Source organism: Mchenga conophoros, linkage group LG11, assembly GCF_057382185.1.
Source record: "Mchenga conophoros isolate Kocher_MC1m ecotype Shallow Benthic linkage group LG11, M_conophoros_male_GT1.1, whole genome shotgun sequence".
NCBI classification, from domain to species: domain Eukaryota; kingdom Metazoa; phylum Chordata; class Actinopteri; order Cichliformes; family Cichlidae; genus Mchenga; species Mchenga conophoros.
In genome coordinates this window covers 33886103-33899030 of record NC_140536.1, presented here as the reverse complement: position 1 = coordinate 33899030, position 12928 = coordinate 33886103, and the positions used below count along the sequence as shown (strand labels likewise).

Below are 12928 nucleotides of genomic sequence, written 5' to 3'. Positions count from 1 at the left end.
AGAGCTGTTTTGGGACCATTACATTAAAAATGTTCAATAGTTTAACAGTTTAAATTGATAAAAAACATTTAGATGATATATAGTTACATTTTACAAAATTGCTAAATAAAGCACAAAATACTTTATAGCATGAAATCAATAATCCCAAAAATGAAAAAAAAAAAGTCATTCAACTTTCATGCTGCACTGCTCAAATATGAAAAATTGTATTAAAAAATTGTACTTAAAAACAATATTGGTAGATTGTGCTATCCAAATAGATCAAAATTCTGGAGTTTCCAGTTTGTACTTTCATGATAATTGAGAAAATAATTTCGTTAAATAATTCTCATGACCTACAATTAAGTAAAAAATTAAGTGCAATCATGGTCCTATCACATTAGTCTTATTTTTATTCTTGTGAGCCTCTTTTATGACAAATATGATCAAAAAATGTTATTCTTTTATTTGTTTAAGGGAAATATAACTGTCACTCAATAACAATACTAATGTTTAGCAGCTATGAGCTTATGTAATATTTACATGTTCATAATCATAGTTATTATTATAATAACTTGTTTAAACTACAACAAATTCTTAGTTGTTAGTTCTTAGTTTTACGTGTATGTGTAAACAATGGACGGATGCTACTTATGTTAACTAAAAAACTCGGTTGTGACCCCCAAATAATTTTAAAAAACAAACAAACAAATAATAGCAATAATTGTTGAAGTTGATTCAATTTAAAATCCTAATGAAGAAAAAATAATGATGCAAACTCTATTTACAAACCAATTTAATTTAATTTCCTCCAAAATTCCTCACACATCAGGTGATGCTTCTGAAGACTTTTCATATTGTTACATTTCAGCTATCGTATTTGGTAATGTAAAATGGATTTTGTAATAGATTTTTACATTATGTGGTCTGAACATTTGAATGAATCAGTGGAGGTTTGCATGCACAGCCGCACAAGCTTGCAACATTCCTAAAAGTTTTTTCAGTGCTCAATTTCAATAAAATTTTCACGTTATTAAATAGATACAATGTGGAGTTTTACCACTGATGTAATTTACTTTGGTAAAACTCAGTTCAAACAAAAATGTGACTTATGTCGGCGTCACATCTTGCTGTGAATACTTATATTAATCAACTATAACCAATGTGAAAAAGAGAATTCTTTCATAAGAAATCATGGAAGTTGTAAATCTCTAAAGAGAGCACAGTTTATATGGGAGGGTCACGAGAAAGCCTCACAGTGTCATCAAGGGTGTGTCACAAGTGAAATTTAAACTTTCCACTTATTTGCATTATATTATAACAGCAACCTCAGAGAGAAAGGAACACACAGTGACGAGCAGCTGTTCGTGTTTGGTAACTCAAGAAGTGTGGTAAGTTTTTATCTATCTATCTACATATATAAAACTTTCTTTTTGAATTTGCTGTAGTAATAGATTTTTATATTAAGGTATAAACATTAACACGAGGCCCTTAACTAAATGCAAAAATATAGAGGAGATTTTTATATTATATATTTAAAGCTAGTTAGTTAGTGTCAGGTTAAACATTCAAGAAAACAAGACACAAAACATTTTGTGGTATGTTTAAATACCTGTAAGAATTTCGGTCCTTTCTAATCGCTTTGTTTTTTAACCACTCTCATTCTAACAGTGAATGTTGTATATTTATTATAGCTTTCAATTTATAAATTCTACTGAACTTCTTTTCTCCACAGTTAATCAAAGTGAACATGGATGTGTTTGTAGTCCTTCTCATGCTTTCAGGTAATATTTCAGGAGTGTGCTGTTTGTTAAATTCTTGTTCAGTATGTAATTATAATTATAATTCACAGTTCTTTTCCAAATAGAAATTGTTTCTACCTTGATTTTTTTTAAAGAGAGGTAATAACTGACCAAATATTGCATAGAGTTTTATGAAATGATATTTGAAGACCGCTGTTGCTCCAACATTATGACTATAATTAAATGAATAAAAAGTAAGGAATTAACTAAATGTAAAAATAAATAAATAATAATACAACACAGGGACAGAAAAGTTGTAGACTGAAATTTTGGCTTAATATATTTATTATTCATATATCTACAACTGCAGTACTGTCCTGCATTTTTCATAGTGTTGTATGTTTTTCTTGCTTAACTTCACTTCTTTCTCAATGAAAAGCTAATTGTGTTTTCTAATTTGAGAAATCATGGTTTGATAGAATGCTGACTCCACATACCGCAGGAGCGCGTATCAACTTAGAAATGTTCAGATTCACTAACATAAGTACAATTTAAAAAGTGTCTTCTATCCACACCACAAGTTGAACCATCACTGACATATTTCTCCTATTATAGGATCTACTGAGGAAATTATTTACTGTACTGCAGTACCAAGTATACAAACATTCTGAATAAATATAAACAGTATTTCTTCGTAAAACGTCAAATAAAAATCTATTTTATTCTTCAGGTTTCTGTGTCTCCACTGCTTCCTTTCCAAACATCTATTACTTTATCAGTGAGAATAAGACCTGGGATGAGGCCAACGCTTACTGCATCATGAAGTACACTGGACTTGCCCAAATTACTAACCCAGAGAACAACACTGCACTGATGAACACCTCAGCTGGGGGATACACAGGCAAAGCCTGGATAGGACTCGTGGGCGCTTTAGGGTGGGTCTGGCTGGATGGAACACAAGCCACATATTTCATGTGGGACTATAAAGAACCACGGGCTTCTGACACTGGGTACTGTGGGCTCACAACTTACCATGGGTGGTATAGTGAAAAATGTGAATACAAGCGGTATTTCATTTGTTTTAATGGTAGGTATCAATCAAGATTATTTGTTGTAAGATTTCACTCCACTAGATTAAATTGACCTTGGTACTTATTTTTCAGAAAGAGGCTCAAAACATAAAAATCCAACTTTTTTTATACTCTAGTTAGAGACTGGAAAAAAGCTCACGGTGAAACTCAAACCTGATGGATATTCATTAAAATAATAATGAAGTATATATGCAGTACTGACATATGATTTATATGGTGTATTTAAATCACAGCTTTTTTCTGCATAGCCTATTTTTAAAAACATAAATGAAATCATTAATATATGTATAATGTTACTAATGGAATCTATAACTTCTGTTTCTTTAACAGGCCGTGATTACATTGTTAATAAGACACGTGTGACTTGGAATGACGCCAAAATCAGCTGTGAAAACAAAAATTCAACTCTGGCACAAATCCTTGATCTGCTAACATTTGATAAAGTCAGTCGTGCACTTCGAAATAATAATCTTAAAGATGTACCACTGTGGATTGGCCTTAGTTTTTCTCCAGTCTGGTTTTGGTCAGAAACCAAACAAATCAGCACATTCGTGAACTGGAAAACTGGACAACCTAACAATAAGAATAATTGTGCTGCTGTACTGGTGGGAAATGGAACCTGGACCACTGAACCATGTAGTGAGCAACATCCTTTCTTCTGCTATGCAGGTATGAATGATATTTCCCTAGTTTTAATATTCAAGTCAGTTACCACAGATGGTACGACCAGAAAATATTTAAAGCAAGACGTAATGAAAATAATACACTTCTTTGTTTCATTTAATTCTTGAAATCGTAAGCTTCATATTTCAAATATCTAAATTTAGCACAAAGACTAACAAAAAATTGACAAATTTATACGAAAAGAAATTCCAATAATAAAAGCTATGAGGTTCATTCAGGTCAAAGGAGTGCACTGAATTTGTTTTTGTTCTGGAAATTTTAACAAGGTTTTGGTATATGCTGAAGACATTCTATTTTAGTCTAAGAACATCTAATAATATGCTAAAATAGTATTAATAACTTCCTCTAAACCAAGTATTTGTCAAATTTGATCCGATTTATTCTGAAATGATTTGTTTTTGTGTAGTTCACAAATCAAAGAAGACAGTGTTGAGCATGAATATCCAAACTGATGTTGACCTGGAAACTCCAGATAACCAGGCTGCGCTGATGGAGCAGGTATACCGTGTGTGTGTGCCATAAACAACAAAACACGTTAGTCCTGCTTGATCATAAGATTTTGTTACATTCATTTTTGTACTTTGCGCAAATAATTCAATCAAATTAACTTTGAGAATGGAGACACAACAGTGTTGTGTTTATCTGTCTGTGTTTTTATTCTTGTTTTCTTTTTGACACACACACACACACACACACACACACACACACACACACACACACACACACACACACACACACACACACACACACACACACACACACAAAATGTTTCATCTATGTTTATAAGTCTTAAGTCTTCCTGTTATTCACCATTTACTCAGCTAAAAGCTTAATGGAATTAGTGGAAAGGTGAATACAATCACTCACTTGTTGAAAGATGGATTAAGGGAAATTTAATTCAATTCCATTTTATTTAATACCACTAGATAACTAAAGCATCAATCTCACTGTGATTTACACTGTAAACTAAAGGCTAAGGGTGCAGCTTTAAAGTGTTTTAGTAATCGAGTAATCTATCGATTAGGTCATTGCTTAATCAAGTAATTCGATAAGAAATAGTTTTGTCCTATTAATGATCAGCAACAAATATTCAAAAGAGAAAAAATAGAGGTCTTTCAAAATGTACAAAAAACCCCCCAAATCCTTTGTATTTATGTGTCATAATGAATTTTAGTTTTAAAGAAAATGTGAAAAATGTTCTCACCTCTGTTTGCTTCCATGTAAAATAGGACAGCTACCATCACACTTCAGAAAGCTGTATAATTTAAACATGTTTCAACAGTAAGAAAGGATCCAAGCTGAAACACCAAGATTCAGCTTGGATCCTTTCTTACTGTTAATGACCGATAAAAAATAGCATTATATGGGGAATTTCTCCACTCCTGAAATCATGTATTTTAGAGGTGGCACGAATTATAGTAAGGGTACTGATAAGAAAACAATGTGAGTGTCAAACACAAATATGACAGGCGTAAAAGTGCCCCCTCCAAAAAAGCTACGAAATAAAAAGTAACACAATTTATCTTCTTTCCTCTTATTTAGCTGCAAGCAGCACTCGCTAAGCAGGGTGTGACTGACTTCAAACTGAGATGGACGAAACAGCCTGTGCAGAAGAGCAGGAAGAAAACTGATGGTACACACACACACACACACACACACACACACACACACACACACACACACACACACACACCAAGAATTTCTCTGAATATTTAAATGGGTTTGTCTCATTTCAGATGCTTGTTTGAACGTGTGAGATCAAGTCCCAGAAGACTGTTCAATCAAAGAGGGATCACTTTAAATTGTTCACTCTTCAAGTTGTTATTAGTTAATTATATTAGTCCAGGTATGAAACTGCATGATTTGTGTGCATAAAGTCTGAATTGTAAACATTTAACTCTTTACCATTTTAGTTTTGCATTTAAAGTTAGTATGTTTGACACCACATGTGTAACTTTGAAGTAATACATCAGGGATCAATTTTCATTCCCCCAAGGCATCAAATAATGCTGTTTTGTTAAAGCTGTTGGGGTATCTCAGTTGTTCACAAAGTGCCCTTTTAGAGAAATGTGACACGCCTGATTAGTGGATTACTGAGACTTGGTTATCAGTCCCAACCTTTCAGCATGTATGGTTCCATACAGTTGTGAGGGTAGAAATTTAGATCATCAGGTAAACTGACAGCTTTGTTTTCACATTATTCTCTCCTCATAGCAACAGAGTCCACATCACTATAGATGCAGCACCAGTACATCTGTCAATTTCCAGCTCCACTCTCCCCGCAGTTGTTAAAAACCCCAGTGCTCCATTTAAATTCTCCAGTCACACTGAATATTGATGTCATTATTTTTTCCATAGTTAACAACGTTGTTACTTATCCTCATGAAAACATAAATAGGTTATCAGGTCTGCATGGCATGTTTGCTACACGGTAGCAAACATGCCATATGCTAACTTTTTTGAGATGTGTCATAATTTTTCATGAAAGAGTGACGTGTCTCAGTTTAAACATTTGATGTGTTTCTATGTTCTGTTGTGAATAAAATATGAGTTTATTACACTGCAAATAATTGAATTTTGTTTTTATTTACCTATTTTAAATTGGGGGTACTTCAATACATGCAAATTGAAGTGAAATGTTTGATGAAAAGGCTACAAGTGAAGGTTTGCCACTGATTAAATTTATTTTGGTAAAAGTAAATGTTTACAGGTTAAACTTATATATTATATCAGCACCAGGTACAAATGACTGCGTACCTTTTCCAGCCCCGAACTGGATAAGCAGTTAATTCAATGGATGGATGGATGTGAGTTACATAAACTAAAACATTCATTTATGATCCAAAATGTTTTACTCACATTTGGAAAAATATCAATCAATCAGGCCCCAGGAGTCTGTTATTTTTAAAAGACTTGAGTAACCTTTAAGAGCTATTCATGCTGAGGATTAATACTTAGATTTTTACCTTTACTGTTTCACAAGGGTTAAAAAGGGAATGTCGACAATCTAGACTTTATTGCAGGATATTTTAATAAAGAACTTTAACAGGAGCAGAGCAAAAGCAGTACGAACTGATATTACAGTTTTTTCTGATTGCTTAAGCACATTTTTTGTAACTATTGGCTAATTTTGCAAAACTCTTCACACAAATAAGAAAACCTGTCACCCAATAATCAAAACATTGTAGTTCTCTTGCAAAAGCAAACACAGCTAGATTAACTCTTCACACCTTCGTAAAAATGGTGTTTCCGTATCAAACAGTACACACAAGCCATCATCTACTAAGCACACAATGCGCCAACTGCACACTGATGGTATGAATACAAAACACATCTGGCTTTTGCTTTCTCTGTGCACAAGGTAGGCTATGTCAGTTTGAGCTCATACTTCTGTCATAGATCCATAAGCATAGAGGGATCCAAACTTCAAGTACTGGTGTTTATTCAAACACATCAAAACAAACACAAGTGTTTATTTCCAAGTATAGGATTATTTGCAATCGCCATAATGACTATATGGGTTACTTGGTCTGCAGTGAACATGCTTCCTCTGCCCCCAGCATCTGGTCATCTAGCAATTCTGTAAAGTAACAATTTCAGTATTTTTACATCAATGGTATTGGTGTGTTTCTCATTGGCATATGGCAGTGCTACAAATCTTTGTGCAAAGTGACTGTACTAACCGATTCTCATTTCAAGATGTCCCTATGGTACTTGCTACAGTGTAGCGGCTCGAGTTAGGCTGGACCCGTTGGCCAGCTACCCTCAGGGTCATTCCACGGTTGATTACATGGTCCACTATTGTAGCTCTGATGTCATCAGCAATTCTATTTCTTACTCTTCCTACCCTTCCTCTCCCCCCTCCTCATCTTCCTCTCCCCCCTCCTCATCTTCCTCTTGCTCCTCCTTGTCCTTGTCGTCCTCTTCATCCTACTTCTTCACCTCCACGTCCTCTTCCTCGGCCTCCTCTACTTCTCACTCTTTCTGCTCCCTCCATTGTACTCCGCACACACAGCTTACCTGTATTATAGTGCTTAGGCTGATTGCAAAGTGAACTAATTATCTAAGAAAGTTTTGACATGTGAAAGTGTGCCAGACAGTTGGCAAATTAGTGTTAATGATAGCCATACATGTGTATACTTTTGCTAGGAGTGTGTTGGAAATTTGGTAATTGAGTGTTGTGCAGTGAATTGTGCCTACAGTTTTGCAAAGTGTGTGTTACAAAATTGCAAACTGAGTGCAAAGCAGTTTTTGTGCTTTTAGTTTTGCAAACTCAGTGAGTGGTTTTGCTATAAGTCTGAATAGTTTTAGAGATTGTGCTACAGGAATCACAGTTAGGGTTTAAGCATTCAGACAAAACTGTAATCACAAAATAATAATCAAATCACCTGAAACTATACTTATCTAATCTAACCTCATGCTGACCTTGTTGTGATCTTTTGCAAGAGGGCTTGAGAAGAGAATGAGCATGTCTTGCTCGACAATATTCTTATATCTTTCATGTAGGTCACCCACCGCCAGGCCCTGTCATGGCCTGGGCTTCATTTTGGTCTGTGGCTTCTAATGAATCCAGAAAAGTACAGTCAGATTTTCATCCACAAGAGGAAAACCTCTATAAAGCACCAGATTGGCAGCAACTTCATTTTTCAGAATGACAAAGATCCGAAACACAATGCCAAAAGACTACCTGGATAGAAAACAATCACCATGGATCGCCATTACTAGCCTCCCAAGAGCCTGGACCTCAACATTATTAAAGCAGTGTGGGGTGGAGAAAAGAACTAAAGACATCCAACATTCAAAGAAAAACTTTGAATGTCCTTCAAGAAGCCTGGAGAACTATTCCGAAAGACTACTTAAAGAAAACTAAAGAAAACTGGTAAAGAGAGTTCAGGCTGTTTTGAAGAGTAAAGGTAGACATGCCAAATTTTGACTTTTAAGAAACTAAAAATAAATACGCTTGAACACAAAGTAGGGGAGACATTTTTGTCTGTAAATTGGAGCTCTTTTAAGGTAGTGGATTCAAAATGTAATGCAAAGTATTTACATGTCTCGGCTATTAAATAGTGCAGCTCTGCAGCACAATTACCCATTGCATGGTATGGTCTCAAACACAAAGAGTGAAATGTTACAATTAACCCCATAGTCTGGGTTAGTTGTAACATATCCTGGGGTAAAATGTAACACAATGAAATAAGGGTACTAACAAAACATTAACATGTAATCTTTGTTTATTCAACACATGAACGCACTTACATCCATTTATGTAGCTGTGTGTGTGTGTGTGTGTGTGTGTGTGTGTGTGTGTGTGTGTGTGTGTGTGTGTGTGTGTGTGTGTGTGTGTGTGTGTGACAGAATGCAGAAATCTAGCTTTTGAACATATTCCAACCCCCCAAAAAAGACAAATTATGGAATTTTCTGCAACTGAATATTTCATTAATTTTGGTTGGTCTTCCTTGAGTTTGGCCTCTTTGGCTCAGTGGGCATTATAACCTACAACTCTTGCACCAATTTTGAACATAACAATGAAGCTGAAAAATGTAGTTGTTCACCAGCATCGCAATTCCATTACTTTTTATCATGGCTTACCTTGGTGTGGTTTGCAAAGTGCTTCAGAAAGATGAGGAAATCTGTTTCTTGCACCCATCCTGATTTATTTCCACTACCAGTACTTCCTACTGGTCCATCTCTGACACAGTGGTCTGCATAATGTATGTGTGGGAACACAAACAGTGGAGGAATTGTGTTGCCAATGGCATTAACCGCATATACAAATGCGACCAGTGAACCTCTCTCTGCTGATGTCGTTGCCCCAACTTGTTTAATATAAGTTAAAGCAATAGTGTGGTAAGTTGTAACATCTGCATTATTGTTACAACTAACCCAGACTGTTGCTGTTACAACTGACCCAGACTCCTATAGCCCTGAACTAGCTAACATTACAGCCAACGGCTAAAACATTAGCACTAAAGACCTACACAGAATATATCCCCATAGACATACAAATAACATAATTCAAGTTTGATGAGTTTAACTGCAAAGCAGATAATGCTATTAGAAATTGAAATAAAATAGAAAAACTTACTTTTTGGCATACAAATTACTTTTTTTCGTGTTAAATTGTCTGTGTTTGACAAAATGTGCTGATTTTTCACATGTGATAGCAGAACTGAGTTGGGCATGCACAGGATGAGTCACATCATTTGAAACTTAGCCCTGATTGGAGAAATTGGAAGTGTTACAACTGACCCACGTTACAACTATCCCCGGTCTCCCCTACAATATTTTCATTGAAAATACAGTTGAATGGACATAGAAAGCAGCATGATAGAAATATAAATGTGCATACATATACAGGTGCAAACAACCTGTACTTTAGCAAAGTAACTGACTAAATTCGCAATTATATTGCACCACTGCCCCTAAGCATGCTTTGGTGCATTTAAATTTATTATTATTTATTATAAATTAATTTATTAACTATTAATATTAACTGTACTCTAAACCAGTGGAGGGAGCTGCCATGCTTTGGGGGTAAGTGCCCTGGTGCAAGAAATATTAATCATTAGGAACTTTATAATTCAACATCCCTTCAACATCTGGATGTAATTAAAGTTCCAAACTTGTGATGCTCAGTGAGAAATATACAAAATTTAGCAAAAAGTTTGAATCTACCTGTGAAGATATTGTGTGTAGGAGTTGAAATCCAACATGACACGCATGGGTGGAGCACTCACTTGTGTCCTCTACAGGGTGTTTGGGCAAATTTGTTTCCACGGGTCAGATCAGCATTTAAAGGTTCCGGATTGGAGAAAGGAAGAGATGGAGTTGGGGAGTAATTTGTAAGTGTTTAGGTATAATTTAAAGATTGATTTTTTATTTATTGATGCATTAATGCATTTATCATGGCTGTGTGCAGGAGACGGGAAAGAAGGACCTAAATACAGACTCAAATGCAGAGGCAGAAGGTGAACTAAAAAAGCAGCCTTATTGCTGGACATGGAGATAAACTAGCTAAACTGAGAAATACAAACTAGACTGTGAAAGCAGACAGAACACACAGTTTGGTGGGAGTATGACATAATACTGAGAGAGAAACACAGGGCTAAATACACTGAGGGAAAATGAGGTAATGAGACACAGGAGGGAAACACAGCTGGGAGAAATTAGGCCTAACGAGGCGAGGGAAGCAAAACTAGAGACACTGACATGAGACAGACTTTCAATATATGTAACGAGATAACTTAACTTTTTAATCACACAGTGTGTCAAAGGTGGAAAGTTTGATCATGCAGTTGAATAATCTTAAAGAACTGTTTGTAGGGTCCTTCTGTTATGGTCTGTACGTTCCTGCAGCAAATCATTTACACACCCATCAGGTGAGGATACACCTGTGCATCATCAGTTAGCTTCTAACAAATCTCCTCATTCCTTTGGATTGTTAAAGCAATCTCTGTGCTTGAGGTTAAACTTTAAGTTGTGCTCACCTGAAAGTTTGTTTCTGCGATTTGAAAAAAAAAAGAAAAAAGAAAAACTGCAACAAAAATGCAATAATCTTAAACTGAGTAGAATCAAAATCCTGATACAAATATAAATAAATAAAATTTATTTATGCTGCAAAATAATTTGAATTTTGATCAAGACTTTGACACAAATCGCAGGGCTGCACGAGGACGTCTACTAAGATTCTTCTTATTGCTACATTCAACCACTGATATTTCGTGGTCCAAACATTTGAATGAATCATTAATGCAGGTTTGAATGCAAATCAGGACAAGCTTGCAACTTACCAGAATGTTTTTTCAGTGCTCAGGTTCAATACAATTTACCCGCGTAATGACCTGAATCACAAACAATTTAATGCCTACCATTGTTTTAACAATGAGGAAAACTCAATGTAAGCACATATTTGTTTTACAAGGAAACTCTAGGTTTAATCTTTATATTACAGTAAATGCACAACATCTAAATTCTTTTAAGCGAGAGAAATCTGTTCAAGAAATTTTTGATATATGATGATTTTAGGTAGAAACTAATTTGCATGTACTTTTCTTACATCTGAGCTGGCCTTGTGCAAACCTTTGGATTTGAATGATACCTTAAAGGAGCTTTGAATGTAAACACACACAGAAAAAAAACTCATCCAATCAAACAAACATTTAAAAAAACAAGAAAAAAAAAAAAACCCTCCACACTCATTTTAATGTTTTTTTTCCCCCTCAGGCTCATTGATTGATATATTTATAAAAAAAAGTGAATATTTCCATCACACTTTTGTATCATCTCATAAATCTAAGTCACAGATTGAAGAGCAGAGACATCGTAATAGTGCTGTTTGTGTTCAGTAAGAAATCAGATAAGTCGTCAACTCACAAATACAGACTTGAATTGAAAAAAAGAAAAATACATTTTTTTCAGTTCTTGTTCTGTATTTCGTTCTGTTGTAGCAATGCAGAATGACATGTTGAAAAGTTAAATATAACATACAGCAGCGTCTTTTTTCCTCTTCTTCAAAGGTCACAATTCATAAACAAATTTAATATGAGCTAGACCTGCTAGAAAACGCAAGACAAAAAAAGTCAAATCTATTTTGGGTTGTTAAACAGCTGTTAGAATTACTTTGCTATTCAGGTTTTATTTATGCATATTACTTCATTTTTTTTAATGTAGATATGATTAAAAAAAAAAAAAGTTTATTAAAGCTTCCAAAACATTATTTCCCCTCAATCAAATCTCATGTTGGATCTTTTTTGGATGCGTTTGTGGTCCACACACAAGGTAAGATTTTCCCCCAAAAAAATCAAAAATTGATTTTTGGACATCAAATATTTAAATATTACTTAAATATTTAATAAGCTTTATTACTAATAATAAAATCAACCCAACAATCTTCCCCATGGTACACAACTGTCGACAACTGGTATCTGAGAGTTGATCTGAATATGGCTCAATAAATAAATATGAGCTACTTTATGTCATGTGAAGGGTGTTGCAGGTAGAAGTGGTGGTAAGGAGGACCCACAGTGCAGACACTTGGAGGCAAAATGTAAACTCAAAATGTAAACCAGCTTTAAAGCTGAACTCAAAAGTTACAAAAATAAAAATTACAAAATAAACTCACGCTGGCAGACAGCACACACAGTAAGATGAGGGTAGATCACGACACGGACAGATGAAAACACAGGGCTTAAATACGCAGAGGGAGCAGTCAGGGAACGAGAGACAGGAGGGAATACAGCTGGGGCAAATCAGGGCTGACGAGACAAAGGAAGCCAAACCAGACACATTAACATGAGATGCGGCTTTTTAAAGTAAAACAGGAAAACACAGAGACACAGACTGAGAAGGGGATACAGCAGACAGGGGAGACAGAGCAAGGAACACAGACAGAAACCAGAAATCACAAAGAAACCAAAAGATGAGAAATGATAA

At 35.1% G+C, this 12928-nt stretch overlaps 2 long non-coding RNA genes across 2 annotated transcripts; both read left to right on the top strand.

Moving 5' to 3' along the window:
* The first annotated feature begins 1301 nt into the window (after positions 1-1301).
* On the top strand, positions 1302-2756 carry LOC146564819 (uncharacterized). Its single transcript, XR_014894297.1, has 3 exons — positions 1302-1370; positions 1715-1763; positions 2452-2756. It is a non-coding gene; the product is annotated as an uncharacterized LOC146564819 (long non-coding RNA).
* Positions 2757-3301: 545 nt separating this feature from the next.
* On the top strand, positions 3302-5116 carry LOC146564818 (uncharacterized). The gene is made up of 3 exons (XR_014894306.1): positions 3302-3481; positions 3903-3994; positions 5039-5116. It is a non-coding gene; the product is annotated as an uncharacterized LOC146564818 (long non-coding RNA).
* The last annotated feature ends 7812 nt before the right edge of the window (positions 5117-12928 follow it).